The sequence below is a fragment of the Ambystoma mexicanum genome, chromosome 9 (genome assembly GCF_040938575.1).
Source record: "Ambystoma mexicanum isolate Mex_15411 chromosome 9, UKY_AmexF1_1, whole genome shotgun sequence".
In the NCBI taxonomy this organism is placed as follows: Eukaryota; Metazoa; Chordata; class Amphibia; order Caudata; family Ambystomatidae; genus Ambystoma; species Ambystoma mexicanum.
This window is the reverse complement of record NC_090931.1, coordinates 485,251,709-485,266,967: the sequence shown is the minus strand read 5'-3', so window position 1 is coordinate 485,266,967 and position 15,259 is coordinate 485,251,709. Positions and strand designations below refer to the sequence as shown.

At 46.0% G+C, this 15,259-nt stretch overlaps 1 protein-coding gene across 3 annotated transcripts in view; it reads right to left on the bottom strand.

The window, feature by feature from the left end:
• Positions 1-15,259, bottom strand: part of PIMREG (PICALM interacting mitotic regulator) — a 440,278-nt gene that overhangs the window by 321,944 nt on the left and 103,075 nt on the right. Inside the window, exon 1 of one of the 3 annotated variants that reach the window (XM_069615034.1) lies at positions 14,027-14,940. The exons of the other annotated variants lie outside the window; for them this stretch is intronic. The gene's annotated coding sequence lies outside the window, so the exon portion shown is untranslated. Of the gene's footprint in view, positions 1-14,026; positions 14,941-15,259 lie in introns of those variants that run through there. 3 annotated transcript variants of the gene reach the window in all.

The window sequence follows — 15,259 nt, the reverse complement described above, 5'->3', positions numbered from 1 at the left end:
TTTCCGGAATGGGGCTTCCCTATTTTTCTCTGGATATTACAATACAATTTATTTTCTGAAGACATGATATTTCTATATAGAAGAATAGCCCTCCAGCTATAAAGTGCATATAATGAGGGAAGACCATATTCCCATGTAATAGTTGTGCTAGGAACGCAATTAGGGCGGTAGAGTGCCTTGTGCCAGACCTTCCCCTTTAGAACCACAAAGTTAATATCCTCTGAAAGAAGTCTCAAGACCATAAAACTGCTGGTATCAGTTTTGCATTACAGAATTTTATTAGTGGGATAACAGTAAATCTGCAATATTTCCGGGTGATCTAGTGCATCTGTGTCCCACATTGGTCGCCCTTCCTATTCAATCTAGTGTTTAAAACATTGCAACAGACTTTATTAGGAAGAATCCCAAATATTTTGTCTCGTCAACATCCTATTTAACATTGCCAAAAATGTCCAATAGACACCTGCTCCCTTTTTTGCCTCATAAAATTTTAGTTGGATGAAATTTTAATTCATTAATATCTGTTAAAATCTAGAATCCCTCAAAACATTGCAGTCCCAATTGGGAATAACCAAGAGGAATTATGTCGTTGGCATAGCTTAGACAACTAACTTTGCATCCTGCTAATTGGGGAGAAATTAACGCAGGTTTAGTCAAATAATCACCCATGTCAGAAACATAGATTAAACAGACATGGGGCTAGCATGCAACCCTGCCTCAGCACTTTAGTAGTTAGTATTTTCCTGGAGAGTGTATAGTTCTGGTCCAATCTTACCCGTAGATTAGTTTCTTCATGCAGATGAATCAGGTTGTTTAGTAAACCCTCGGGAAGCTGGCAGCTTTTTTAGCTTGGACCACAGACAAGTTTGATTTACCATGTCAAAAGTCTGTTAAATCAACACAAGCAACATGTTAAAGAAGTGTCATTTTTTCATAAACTTCTTCCACCAATGAATGTATCCAATCAGAGCGGTGCCTATTCCCTTCCTGAACCCAGTCTGTAATTTTGAGAGTCTGCTGGTCTTTAAAGCCCACGCCTCCATTTCTTGGAGTATGATTCAAGCAAAAATATTGATTGATAGGGTGATAGTTTACCGGGTTGGTACAGTCACCCTTTTTAAAGACTGGTACAATGCAAGAGGTTTTCCAGGATTTGCATATGGTCCTTGTCCTCAATATGACATGCATTACTTACCGTAAACGCATTTCTGATGATTGTATCCGATTAGTTTCACATGCTGTGTATATAGTCCGACATCCAGTGGTAACCACAGAGTATTGCATTTGTCTTTAAAAAATCGAAAGGGGACGTCGACATGGGCGTGCCTGTAACACTATCCCTAACGCGACATGTAGTGTACCCAAAATCCCTCACGCGTCGAGGTCCCTCTGATTGTATTTTTTCTGCCATGAGGGAGCCTTATGACTATCGTGAGTACAGAAGAGAAAAAAAAGCAGTAGACGTCTATGCTCCTTCCATCCGAGCGGGGGAGAAGGATGGGCGCTTGTGAATCTAAGCAGATGCAATCACCACAAATACTTTTACGTTAAGAAATGCATGTCTTCTGATGCTTGTTAATCTGTTTAGAATCACAAGCTGTGCATAGACTAGCGAGCAGTACCCGGAGTTGGAGGTGGGTTGTGAGCAGGAACAGTTGTGAAAAGACTTCTTAGTACTGATTGTCCCACCTAAGAATCAGACCTAGAATGAGTGTGGAGGCAATAGTGTTTGGTAAAGGTGTGTACAGAACCCCAGGTTGCCGCTTTGCAAATGTAACATTTGCAATGAATGCTATGGAAGCCCCCATACCTCGAGTAGAGTGCGCTTTAGGCTTGAAGGGCAGTTCTCACTTAGCAAGAGTGCAACAGAGTGTGATGCATTTGACAATCCACCTTGAGATAGTAGATTTGGAGACATGGCCTCCCTCTTTACCTGCTGCCACTGAAACAAAAAACTGATTTGTCTTTTAGTGGTCGAGTTCTTTCCATGTAAAACATGACTGATCGGTGTACATCTAGTGTGTGCAGGCTTCTCTCTCCCATGCTCGAGGGGTTCTGAAAGAAAGTTGGTAGTTCTATGGACTGTTCACATGGAACTTTGAAATGAATTAAGGTATAGCTATTAAAAAGGCAGTCTTGTAGGTGAGATCCTTGAGACTTGCTTTATGCATGGGCTCGAACAGAGACAGGTCTCATCCGGGAGCCGGGTTAGAAATGGGAGGGTGAATGCTCTTTACTCCCTCCATGAAAGCCTTTATAACTAATATCTTCCACCACAACACCTTCTGTTGTGAGATAGTGTAGGCTGAAAGAGCAGCTAAGTGAACTTTTATAGAGTTAAAAACCAGGCCCAAGTTTAGTAAATGCGTCAGGTACAAAAGAATATGGGTAGGAGAGCAGTCAATGGGGTTGATACTCTTAGAATTGCACCAGACGACAAAACGCTTCCACTTACTGGAATAGCAATAACGTGGATTAGGTTTCCTTGCCTCTCGGAGTATGTCCATACATCGGAGGGAGTTGTAGGTACCCAAACTTTATGACCTCGAGAGACAGGCCCAAGTTCAGTGTTTACGGGCGTGGGTGAAGTGTCTCCCCTTTGTCTTGAGACGACATGTTGTACGGGTAAGGCAGTTTCATTGGAGGAGATAGGGACATCAGATGAGCAAACCAGGGTCATGGTGACTGGCTCCTGGTGCATCTTGTGCACTATCTTGTTGGGGAGGGGGGAGCGTAAACAAATTTCCCTGACCATGTGAAGTAACGGGGCATAGATGTGAAAGGCTAATCTATTTATTATTATTATTAAACTTCTACTGTTAATATTCATTAGTTAACAAAGAATGTTCAAATAAGGGGGCATGAACATCGAGCATCTTCACTCTCTCCTTCCTCTCTTCAACAAGGAGCGGGGGCGGGGACTGAAGCAATTACTTCACGCCATACTACCCTACCACTCATAACAAGGCATCACAAGTGTAAACTCATTAAATTTCTAGTATATTTCCATTTGGAAACGCTATCCTATACATGTGAAAGGTGCATTTAGAAATGTGCCCAATTGCCTCTCTGTGAAAAGGTGAATTTAGAAGTGCACTTAGAAGCTGCATCTAGAAGTGTGCCCAATTGCTTATCTGTGAAAGTCGAATTTAGAAGTGCATTAGAAGTGTGCCCAATACCCTCTCTGTGAAAGTTGAATTAAAAAGTTCTCCTAGAAGTATGCCCAATAGCCTCGCTGAATCTAGAAGTGTGCCCAATTGCCTTTCTGTGAACTGTTGAATTTAGGAATGCTTCCAGAACTGTGCCCAATAGCCTCACTGAATCTAGAAGTGTGCCCAATTGCCCATCTGTGAAAGTTGAATTAAGAAGTTTTTAGAAGTGTGCCCAATAGCCTCTCTATGAATTTAGAAGTGTGCCAAATTGCCTATCTGTGAATTTAGAAATGTGCCCAATTGCTTCTCTGTGAAAAGATGCATTTAGAAGTGCATTTAGAACCGTGCCCAATAGCCTTGCTGAATCTAGAAGTGTGCCCAATAGCCTCCCTGCGAATTTAGAAGTGTGCCCAATAGCCTCCCTGTGAAAAGTTGAACTAAGAAGTTCATTTAGAAGTTGCATTTAGAACTGCGCCCAATAGCCTCCCTTTGGAAAGTTGAATTAAGAAGTGCATTTAAAATTTGCATTTAGAAGTGTGCCCAATAAACTCTGTGAAAAGTTAAAATTAGAAGTGTACCCAATATGCTAATTGTGAATTTAGAAGTTTGCCCAACAGCCTGTCTTTGGAAAGTTGCATTAAAACTATGCCCAATAGCCTCTCTGAAATCAGAAGTGTGCCCAATAGCCTCTGTGAAAGTTGCATTTAGAAGTGTGCCCAATAGCCTGTCTATAAATTTATAAGTGGGCCCAACTACCCATCGGTGTTAGTTGAATCTAGAAGGGTGCTCAACAACCTCTGTGAAACTCAGATTTAGAATAACTACAGTATAGCTGTGTAATGTAGAATCTAAAACGATGACTATTAATCTAACTCCGAAGTTGATTTAGACCCATGCCTAATACCCTCCCTGTATAAAAGGTGAATTGGAAGAAGTCCACCACTACCGTGCCCTATTCAATCCCATTAGTATAACTAACAGTATAGCTGTGTAATATAGAATCTAAAACTGTGACTAATAATCTAATACCCCCTCTAAGCAAATTCAATCTAGAGGCCGATCGAATATCTTCCCTGTGAACAGGCGAACTTAGAAGTGTACCCAATAAACTAAAATCATCTCTGTCCACAATTCTATCTAGAAAAGCACCAATAGTCTAGTATCCATCTTTGAGCAGTTGAACCTTGAAGTGTGCCTAAAAGCGTGTCACCACCGATCTTAGAACTACAATCAGAAAGCCCTCCTAAATCAAACTAAAAGCTCGCACAAATCATGAGTGCACCCACTCCACCAGAGTCCGTCAGAAACAACCCCCGTGAACCACCCCCACTCTCCGATCTGCCTTCACTCCCGTCCCCTCCCTCCCAAATCTCCCCACCCTCCTTCGCACTCCCTGCCATTCCCCTCTCCAAACACCAAGCCAGGGGGGCACGATGGCGAGCCACGCACCTTAAGACCACTCATCCCCTGAACCCCACCCCCGACCCCCGACCCTCCAGCATTACCTATACCCGCTCCCCTCACTATCATTCCTGGAACACCCCAAGCTGCAATCACCCACCTGCCACCCTCCCTGCATACCCCTGCCACCCCCCCCCCCCGACCACACCCTTTCCCCCTCCCTAAAAACTGCACGCCTAGCCCTAGCAAGAACCGAAGCTGCCTCCCTCTCCCCCTCCGACCCCCCCTACTCTCTCCCACACACCAGTCGCAGCAAAGAAACTAAAGAGGAAACGTTCCTGGTCCCCCTCAATATCTCAGCACTCCTCGCCTCCCTTGTCTCGACCCATAACCTCTATCCCGCAATCCCCTCCTTCCACCGTGGCTTCTCCCTGCCTGAAACCCCTCTCCCTCGATTTCTCATCAACTGAAACTCCTAACCGCCAACACCCCTCCTTCAAATCCCCCAACCCAAACCCGATCATCCTATCACACGCAGCCTCCCAACCCCACCCGAAGCCTGCCAATCTCTCTGCTCGCCCACTATTCCCATCTATCATCACCCACCCTACCCCCCTCCCTCCCTCCACTTTCTCCGCCACCGCCCTGTCCCGCTCCAGCACCGAGACCATCCTTGGCTGCCGATGTGAACTGTATCTTATTTAACGCCCGATCTGTAGCAAAAAAAAGACATTGCATCTTTGACCTCCTCGCCTCTGTCAAACCAGACCTAGTTTTCATCAATGAAATCTGGTTCTCTGACGACTTCGGCCCAATCGCTAATGAAGCCTCCCCCTTCGCCCCCCCCCCACCGTCCGTCCAGGGGGGGGGGGGTAGCATTCGTATTCAAATCTCTCTTCCGCGCCTCACTCATTGACAACCAACCCTCCATTCCATCCTGCGAATCTCTCCTCGTTAAACTATCCCTCTCCCCGTCGCTCTCACACAGCTTCCTAATAATCTACAGGCCCCCAGGCTATGATAGACACTTCGCAAAAAACCTTTGCGATTCTATTGCCACCCTCCAACTAAACTATCCCAACCTCACCCTTCTTGGAGACTTAAACATATGGCTCGACATCCCCACCAACCCTATGACATACTCCCTGGTTGACGGTTTAGATGCAATTAATCTCCAACCCCACATAAACGGCCCGACTCACTATAAAGGACACACTCTTGATGCCATCTTTAGCTCCAACACCCTGATTCATCTAATGCTGCCCACCCCTATCATCTGGTCCGATCACTTCATTCTCTCGTTAGCCATCCACTCACCTGAACCCCTTCCCGTACTCGTATCTGAACCTCCGAACATACGCAAATGCTGGAAGAAACTAATAATCACCCCAGACCTAGCCGAGACACTCCTCCAGTCTCCACCACCTACCTGCCGTCTCAACCACCAACTAACCCCTGAGGCCTTTGACTCATGGCTCAACGCATCTCTAATGCGGCTCACCCCCTCGTGCAAACCATCAGCCCTCCGTGGCCTTTTCCCCAGATGGTTTACTCCTGAGTTGAAGACCACAAAACGACAATACAAATCGCTAGAACGCAAATGGCAGAAAGAGAAAACCCATGAGAGCAAGACCACCTTGGCCCGACACCTGTATCGGTACAAAGCCGAAATCCGGAAAGCAAAAAAAGCCCACTACAACTCCTGAATCCTAAACTGCAAAAACCCAAGCAAAGAACTTCACAAAATTATCTCCAAATTCACCAATCCGGCTTGTAACACAACCATCCCGACCGCGTCACAATCACTGTGTGATTCACTCTCCCTCCACTTTTACTCCACGGCTATCGAAAGGACAAAAACTCTAACCACCAAATTGGCTCTCTTACAGCCACCAGGCAACCCTCAGCCCGTACCGGCCAGCTCATCAGCTGCGACCTCTACGCAACCAACGTTCGAATCCTTCAGTCCAATATCACCAGAACAATTTCTCAAACTCCCATCTGCCCGCAAACCATCTGGATCACAACTGGACCCTTGCCCAGCCACAACCCTTAAAGAAATCTTTGCCTCCACCTGCGCAGGAGAACACACAGGATCTATCATAAATGCCTCCCTTTCCTCCGGTATCTTTCCAGAAGCATTCAAACTGGTGCACGTCAATCCTCCAATTAAAAAACCTTCGCTCGACCCTCTCAAGCCCAAAAACTACCGCCCCATCTCAAACACCAGGTACCTTGCCAAACTCATTGACCGAACCGCCTACTCCCAACTAAATGCCTTTGTTGAAGCCAACAATCTCCTAGACCCCGCCCAATCAGGATTCAGAACTCGTCACGGAACTAAAACCACCCTAACCTCGATCTGCGATGACCTTAAAATGACAGCCGACTCCGCGGGATGCGCCGCACTAATCCTTCTCGACCAATCGGCTGCCTTTGACACGATCAATCACTCAATCCTACTTGACCGCCTCCACTCCCTAGGAATACGTGGAGCCGCCCTTAAATGGATAGCTTCATTCCTCAAAGACAGGCACCAAATAACGACACTCTCCAACTTTACCTCCCAAGCACGACCTGTCGACACAGGAGTCCCACAAGGAGCATGTCTATCCGCCCTCCTGTTCAATCTCTACCTGATCACCCTCCCAACAATAATTCGTTCACACAACATCCTGTGTTACAATTACGCCGACGACACAACTAATTCTAAAAATCTTGAATGCGAAACCCAACTCCTGACCTGGCATCCTGCCTCCTTAACATAGAACGCTGGATGACCCAAAGCCACCTTTTGTTAAACCCCTCCAAAACAGAAATCATGGTTTGCGGCAACTCCGATCTTCTTCCGCACCCACTACCCTGGCCACCCGCCATGGGCAACTCACTGACACCCTCCAACACTGTGAAAAATCTTGGATGCACCCTGGACTCTGACCTAACACTCTCGCGCCAAGTCAACAATGTCTCAAAATCCTGCCACTACCACCTCAAAAACCTTAGGCGCATCTTTCCAGATCTCATTTCCCAGCAGAGTTTCCGCGGTCCAATCAATTGTCATATCAAGACTGGACTACGGAAACCCCCTTTACCTCGGAATTCACACCTATCAACTGAATAAACTCCAAAGGGCACAAAAACGCGGCGGCCAAAGTGCTACTTGCGCTCGGACCAAGAGACCACGTATCCCCAGCCCTCAAGACACTGCACTGGCTTCCAGTAGCCCGTAGGGTAGCTTTCAAAACCTTATGCCTCACCCATCGAGCACTACATAAAACTGGACCGCAATATCTTCAAGAAAAGCTAATACCTTATCACCCCACTCGCACCCTTAGATCAAGGTCAGCCGGCCTCCTAGTAATTCCTAAGACAAACTCAGTCAGGTTAGGCGGAGCATCATTCTCAGCCCTGGCCCCATCCCTGTGGAACTCGCTCCCACCCCACATCCGCCCGAGGACTTAACGGCCTTCCGCAAACTACTGAAAACCTGGCTCTTTCCCTAAAACCAACCGGTTCCAAACTAGCATCAACAATCATCACAATAACACCGACCCAGCAAACCACTTAAAGCAAAATAAATTTAAAAAAATATAAAGTTTACAGCTAAACAAACCAGATTGTAACCTACAATGACAAACAGAACTATGTAGATCTAAACAGTGAAGTGGATAATAGGAATAAATCACTGGGAATGTAGAGAGTGTGGGTGGAGAGCAAACCAGAGGGTGGAGAGCAAACCAGAGGGTGGAGAGCAAACCAGAGGGCGGAGAGCAAACCAGAGGGCGGAGAGCAAACCAGAGGGCGGAGAGCAAACCAGAGGGCGGAGAGCAAACCAGAGGGCGGAGAGCAAACCAGAGGGCGGAGAGCAAACCAGAGGGCGGAGAGCAAACCAGAGGGCGGAGAGCAAACCAGAGGGCGGAGAGCAAACCAGAGGGCGGAGAGCAAACCAGTGTGCGGAGAGCAAACCAGTGTGCGGAGAGCAAACCAGTGTGCGGAGAGCAAACGAGTGTGCGGAGAGCAAACGAGTGTGCGGAGAGCAAACGAGTGTGCGGAGAGCAAACGAGTGTACACGGAACGGATGAGTACATAGAGCGGACGAGTGTACGCAGACGAGTATGTGGAGCGGATGAGTGCGGAGCTGATGAGTGGCAGATGAGTCTGTGGAGGGTATGAACGCACGGAACAAATGAGTGTATGGACTGGATGGATATATAGAGCGCATGAGTATGCTAAACGGATGAGTATGCTGTACAGATGAGCACGTCGAGTGGATGAACAGTGCATAGAGCGGATGAGAAACAAAACACATAGAACAGACCTGACCGCTCAGAATTGCGTGACGTGCATATTTTGCTTTGGAATGCAAGGAACTTTGGAAAAAGCATACTTCATATCACACCCCACGCTTACTCTCTCCTTACACCACCATTCAACTAGAACACAGAGATACTATGACACCATTCGGTATAACTGTTCTCATATCAACATCTGCCGCTCACCCCCCCATCACCAAGTAAACATGGCTGGTTTCACACCCCGAGCCAGGCATTTCTCCTCAGGCCTAACGCTGCCACACTCGGTCTGGATAACTCCGGCCAGACCGAACACATACTCTTGATCTCTCAACCACCTCACCTACCGCTAAGAAGCAGCTACCACATGAATCCTGCACCAGCTGCACACAAACCTGGTGCGCACACGCAACTTTGGACTCTCTCTAACCTCTCCACTGACCCGAACTTCGGTTCCCAAGGGCGTTCAACCTACCAGCGCCTTCAGACCATACCAATGGTATATAAGGCACTATATAAATGCAAAATAACAATAACTGTCTCTTCTCCCCACATTCTGAACTGGAACCTTTCCTCCTCCAGCCTCGCTCCTTCATTTCGTGCATGTGCTTGCTGTCCCATCACGTGCTGTGTTCTTTGAAGTACAGACACTACACATCCTCCTTCCTTATGGCACTTTGATTGAATCACACTAATTCACATAGTCCAAAAGATGTCTTGGCTGTCTTTATGCTCTTCCAGCTCTAGACTTCCTCCTGGATCCTTCAGAATCCTCATCTGGACAATTTGCCAAAGAAAAAGTACTTCGACAACCCCTGACTATACTATGTCCTCTCCCATCGCCTCTCCAGCATCACTCTGCCTGATTCTTTCTCCCCATCACTCCTTCTTCCTCGCACCTGTCATTTCACGAGTATTACTTTCCACACATTCATTTCCTAAAACCATCACTCTCTCATTATTCCATACCCTGCCATCATTGGTTTTCACAGCATGCGAGTACACTTCCACCACTCTGACCGGTTTTGGCCAGTGACATCCATTCTCCCTCAAAGGCACTGGAAGTTTAATTCTTACTGAACACCCAACTTGTGGCGCTAGTCTTTTCCTGAAACTTCTATTACCTTGTAGTCTCTTGTTAGTCAATGGTTTCTGTTCAACACTCTCCTTCACTGATTCTAAATTCACAATATTTCCAGCCACCGCATTCATCCACCCAGGGAACAGTTTGGTATTTGCCTTTCTGCCCCTACATAACTCAAAGGGAGAAACCCCTGTGGTGATGTGGGGAGCAAATCTGTGAGCTAACAATGTTTCTTTAATAACAACTTTCCAATCTTTTCCATTAGCCCAGGCTAACTTGATGGCATCCTTAATTACTAGATTAGATCGCTCCACAATGCTGTTGGATTGTGGATGATATATTGCACAACACTTCTGGATCTCTCTCTCTCTCTAAGATATTTCTCCATCACTTTAGATTTAAACTGCAAAACATTGTCCGTCAATACTTCTACGAGGTAGCCTTCTCGTTCAGACAGTTCCTCCAGGAACCCAATAATCTTCTGAGTGGTAACCTGTGGCATGAAAGCAACTTCTACCCACCTGGTTAACATGTCGATGACAACCAAACAGAAAGTGGAACTTCCACCACCCCATATTGGACCAACCACATCCATTGCAATCTTACTCCACGGACTCTCAGGAATATCTCTCAAATCCATAGGATAACTTGCACCCATGCATACTTTATCACTTCTCGAGCAAAGGATACATTTGATGTCCTGGGTGTTAGTCTTAGCAGTGCACGGTGGTGGCGCGTGTTATGGTTGCTTAGCTTACCATAACTGGCGAATTTCAGGGATTTTTCGATTTTACTTGTAACTATAAAGTCCCTTTAACTCTTTAAGTGCCATGGGTCCCCCCCCGCCCTTCTCCCCCCAGTGCCAAGGCCTTTTTTGGTGATTTCAGTATGTCGCCATTCAATTCCTTGTAACTTTTGTTACATGAGATATCTAGGCGAAATGTGGCCCTTTTTCTCCCCACATGTAGGCGATCGTAACGCGACCCAGGAATCCTAGGTTGCTGTGGGGGGGGGAGGGGGGGGGAGAAAACCAAAAAGGGCGAAAAATGTGCATTTTTTTCTCCAAAAATGCCAATAAAATGATGTACAATTATGCCTGTGGTTTTTTCCTTGTAAGAGCTAGGAACAAATGGTTTGCTGTACTGAATTCCCCAATTCTCTGGCTTTCAATAACAGTTGACTGGAAACTAAAACAAATTATTTTGATGTGGTTATCAACCGTTTTGTGAGAGTTACGTGATTTTGGCCATTTTTGCCAAATGGACATGCGTGGACAGAATGGAAGAAAAGGGTAGGAAAGCCGAATTGGAGGACAGAAAGGCATACCTTTCTGAAAAGTAGACAAAATTCCAAGATTAGGAAGGGGTGATTTGCGCAGGTCGGGCAACAACTAGGTAGGGGAAAATGGCATTGTTTGGTGAAAAAGCAGGAAAATGACTGAAAAGAAAAAAAAAAAAGTATGTGGTGGATATGGTTGGCTTGGTACAGCAATGACTTCGATGAATTTTGAGAAAAACAATGCTCCGCTACATTCCCCCGATTCTTGCAGTTAGGAAAGCACACATTTTTTGTAGTGTTTCAAAAAACAAGCAATACCACAAGCCAAACACGGAGCCATGGTACACAGGAGTTTTATGCTTACGACCTGAACAGACGTACTTAGCATGTGTAAATCAGGAAAACCAATGTGGTGAGGAACAGCAAGCATACATTTGTTGAAAGAGCACAGGCAGACCTTTTCAAGGGTAGGTGACTTGTGCAGGTTACAAAAGTGTATGGTGCCCAAATCAGCGACTAAATGTAGGGCACATTTGGAAAATGAAAGGGTTGTGTGACAAAGGGCACGAGCAAATGGGTCGAAACGTTATGAAAACCACACAAACAAATGTCATACCTTCCCGCGTCCCCACACATGTCCCGATGAAAACGGTACCTCATGTGTGGGTGCATCTACCTGGGCGCCAAGGCGAAAAGCCTAAAACACCCCTAACCACAAGTCTTTTCCGACAGCTGAATTTCACAATTTTTTCCAGACGGGCACAACATACAGGTATGGGCCTAGGGGGTCCAAACCACCAAGGAAAACCGGGAACCCCATGCAATTCCAAAAAGAGGCACCCCGTGGGAATCCGCAGAGGTCTGACTTGCGCAAATCGGCCCAGAATTTATTACCCCGAAACCCCGGCAAAGTCTGAAATGTGGCGGAAAAGCCCCAATTTCCGCAAATTTCACTCGGCTCAGCCACCGAAACATGCCGCCAACAACACATGGCCTACTGTCCTGCGTTCCCACAGATGTCCCGATGAACAGTACCTCACATGTGTGGGTGCACCTATCGGGGCGCAAAGGGCAAAGCGGAAAAAACACGGGTAACCCCAACGCTTTTCCCACAGCAGGATTTTGACTCATGTGCACCCCAAAACAAAAGTATTGGAGGGGCAAAAGGGGCCCTCTTTTTTGTTGAAGGGAGGCCTGACTCTAGAGGGTGAATGAATAAATGGAAGAGAAAGTCAAAAGCTACCCCTATTCCGAGACGAAAAAAGGGTAGGTATAGGATGCAGCATGGACTGATGTAGCAAATACTAGTCGAAGATCAGGTCAAGAAAAAAAAAAAAAAAAAGAAGAGGGTTATGCATCCATAGAAACATTTTAATTAAGATTCAGACAAACATCTAAAAAGTTGTAGGCCTAAAACTTCAACATGAGGCCTTAAAAACAAACAAACCGAGTGAGGAAGGGTACATTTACACAATTCACTACACATTCTTGTGAGGGTTAGTATCATAATTATTTGTGCATTTTCACGTACTACTCAACAGTAGTTGTACGCAATTGTTGTCGACACAATTAACAATGTGTGTTTCTAGTTCGGAACAAGAACAGCCGACAGATGTTGCTGGATGAAGGTAAGTTGTCTGAAGGGACCTAACTGTCATCAGGACAGAGTTGATGAAAAAGGTAGTGTGATGTACCTGTAGAAGAAGAATGATATGGGGTTTGTCAGTTAAGAGTGACCTGGGGATAGACTGAGTAGAAGAGAAGGGATGCTGCAGGTTCAGGACCTACCTTGGAGGTGTTGTCTCATGAAAAGGATTGGAGAAGGGAACACAGTCCAATGCTACTGGTGAATTTGATGGCTGATCCTGCTGTGGCTGGGATCAAAAAAATAATTGATCCGATTACCTAGTGATTAATCTAAGAAGAAAGGCAACAAAATGGCTATCAATACGGTATGGAACATAACTTGAAGGAACAATTGTAGAACCAGGAAGGTTGGTGTTGGTATGTCGACAGTCGTGGTGTATTAATCACTGCGCAATTTAACCAATAGCTGGTTGCTGTGGAAGCAGAATGAAGTCTGGTGGTACCTAAAAAGGGATGCAGTGATGTATGATGTGTCTTCACTGTATTGAAGGCAGCGTTGTTGTGGTGCCAAAACAGCAAATATAAGTGCTATTGTGCGGGTAGGTGGGGGGGGGGTCATAGTGAATGACTGAAGGAAAGAGTAATGGAAACACAGCTGTGACCAGAGATCATCGAAATGGGGGGCCAGAAAACATGGCCGTGCCTGTGCGGGGACGCATAAGAGTGGCACATTAATAAAGGCTGATGCTTACTTATATTGTGACACATCAGGAACAAGCACCAATCTGTACTAGTGCTAGACTCGACCCGTCTGCCGAATGCATATTCATACACTGTTTGCCGACTGTGTAAAAATTGATGTCAGCCACCCTGTGAGCTGGTATCCAATGGATTTACGGGTAGTAAGATCACCATTCTTCACAATTGTGATGTACCTATTCCAGCGAGATGATTACATAGTCGCCTTCCCGTGTCACAGTATAAGTAAGCATCAACCTGTACTAATGTGAGCCTTTTTTGCTAGGAAAGTGCGTTGCATACCACCAGGAAGCATAAACGTGTATCGGTGCGAGACCAAAATTATATTGCACAACACATTACATAGGTCTTTTGGCAATAACTGCATAAGTCGCCCTCTTTATACAGCATCACTGTCCCAGACAGACTTGTATAGGGAAAACTATGTGACAGGGTTCGAGAAACTGGAACATAGGTTGAAGCGTGGATCTTACCTTTCCCATCTCCCAGGCTGCCAGAGTATACTTGGCTGACATGGTGATCCTTCTGAAGCTTTTAAACATATTTAAATAATGTCCCGCCCTGGACCCCAGGGCTAAATTACCCAGATTTGTACATTGTACATTTATTTCTTTGCAGCATAGGTACATCTGGTGCTGGTTCCCTTCTGCTTAACTCCCACACATCCTGCTCGAGAAAGTAACCACATACCCGAATGACGTAAGAGGTTTGGGGTAGCCCGGGAAGAGGGGTGCGAACAGAAATGCAACCAGTGGCAATCACTTGCAGGACCTGAGGTCAGTTAAATGTGGTGGGAAATGGGGTTTGTCACTACCCACTGCTCGCCATACATCGGGTCTGCGGAATACCACGTACTCACAAGAAAATATTTTAGAATCACTTTGGAATGTTGGGGTCCACACCCTAGGCGGTTTCATTGAGAATGGGAGATTAATTACATGGTAGGCCCTGAGGGACAGAGGGGAATGTACGGTATATACTATGCTGTTGTACTTCCGGTTAAGAGACGTATTTAAGTGCAAATGGCCAAACTGCCAGGATGCACCTACAACTTCTCCAATACTCCAATGTCACAGCACCACCGACCACTAAGAAACCGGTATCCTCTAAAGTTATTAGATCACAGAGGGTAACAACAAACTCAAATGGGAGTTGGCTCTGGAGAGGGTGTTGACGGATGAACAATGGTGTGATCCGTATGCAGACGCGCAATTTGTCCTTGAACAATGGCCTCTAATTGATGCATGTTATATTTCTGCATCAAGTTTATTATCCCCTTTGCATGCCTAAATGGGTTTTACCCTGATAAACCCACCTGGTGCACTAGGTGCGGGTTCGACCCGGCTAATTTTTTTTTCATGTGTCCTGGAGTGGTCTGCAGATTCGTCCATTTTAGGTTAAAATAGAGGAGGCTGTGTCTCAGATGTTATATATTCAAATACAATATACCCCAGAGCTGTGGCTACTGGCCCCCGATTAAGGGTGGGTCTCTGGCAGAGAAGACATTGGTGGGGGAAGGTAAATCAAGCCAGGGTGACGGTACAGCCTTGGCCTGTTCAGTAATAGTGGGAGCGGGGCGATCCCAGCTGATATTTGCTTAGTGGTTGTGAGGTTTGGGGCATGGAGGGGTATTGTCCTGTTTGCACTCAGTGAACACTGTATGTTCAAGATGTCGCTTTTAACTCACAAATGTTTACTGTATATGA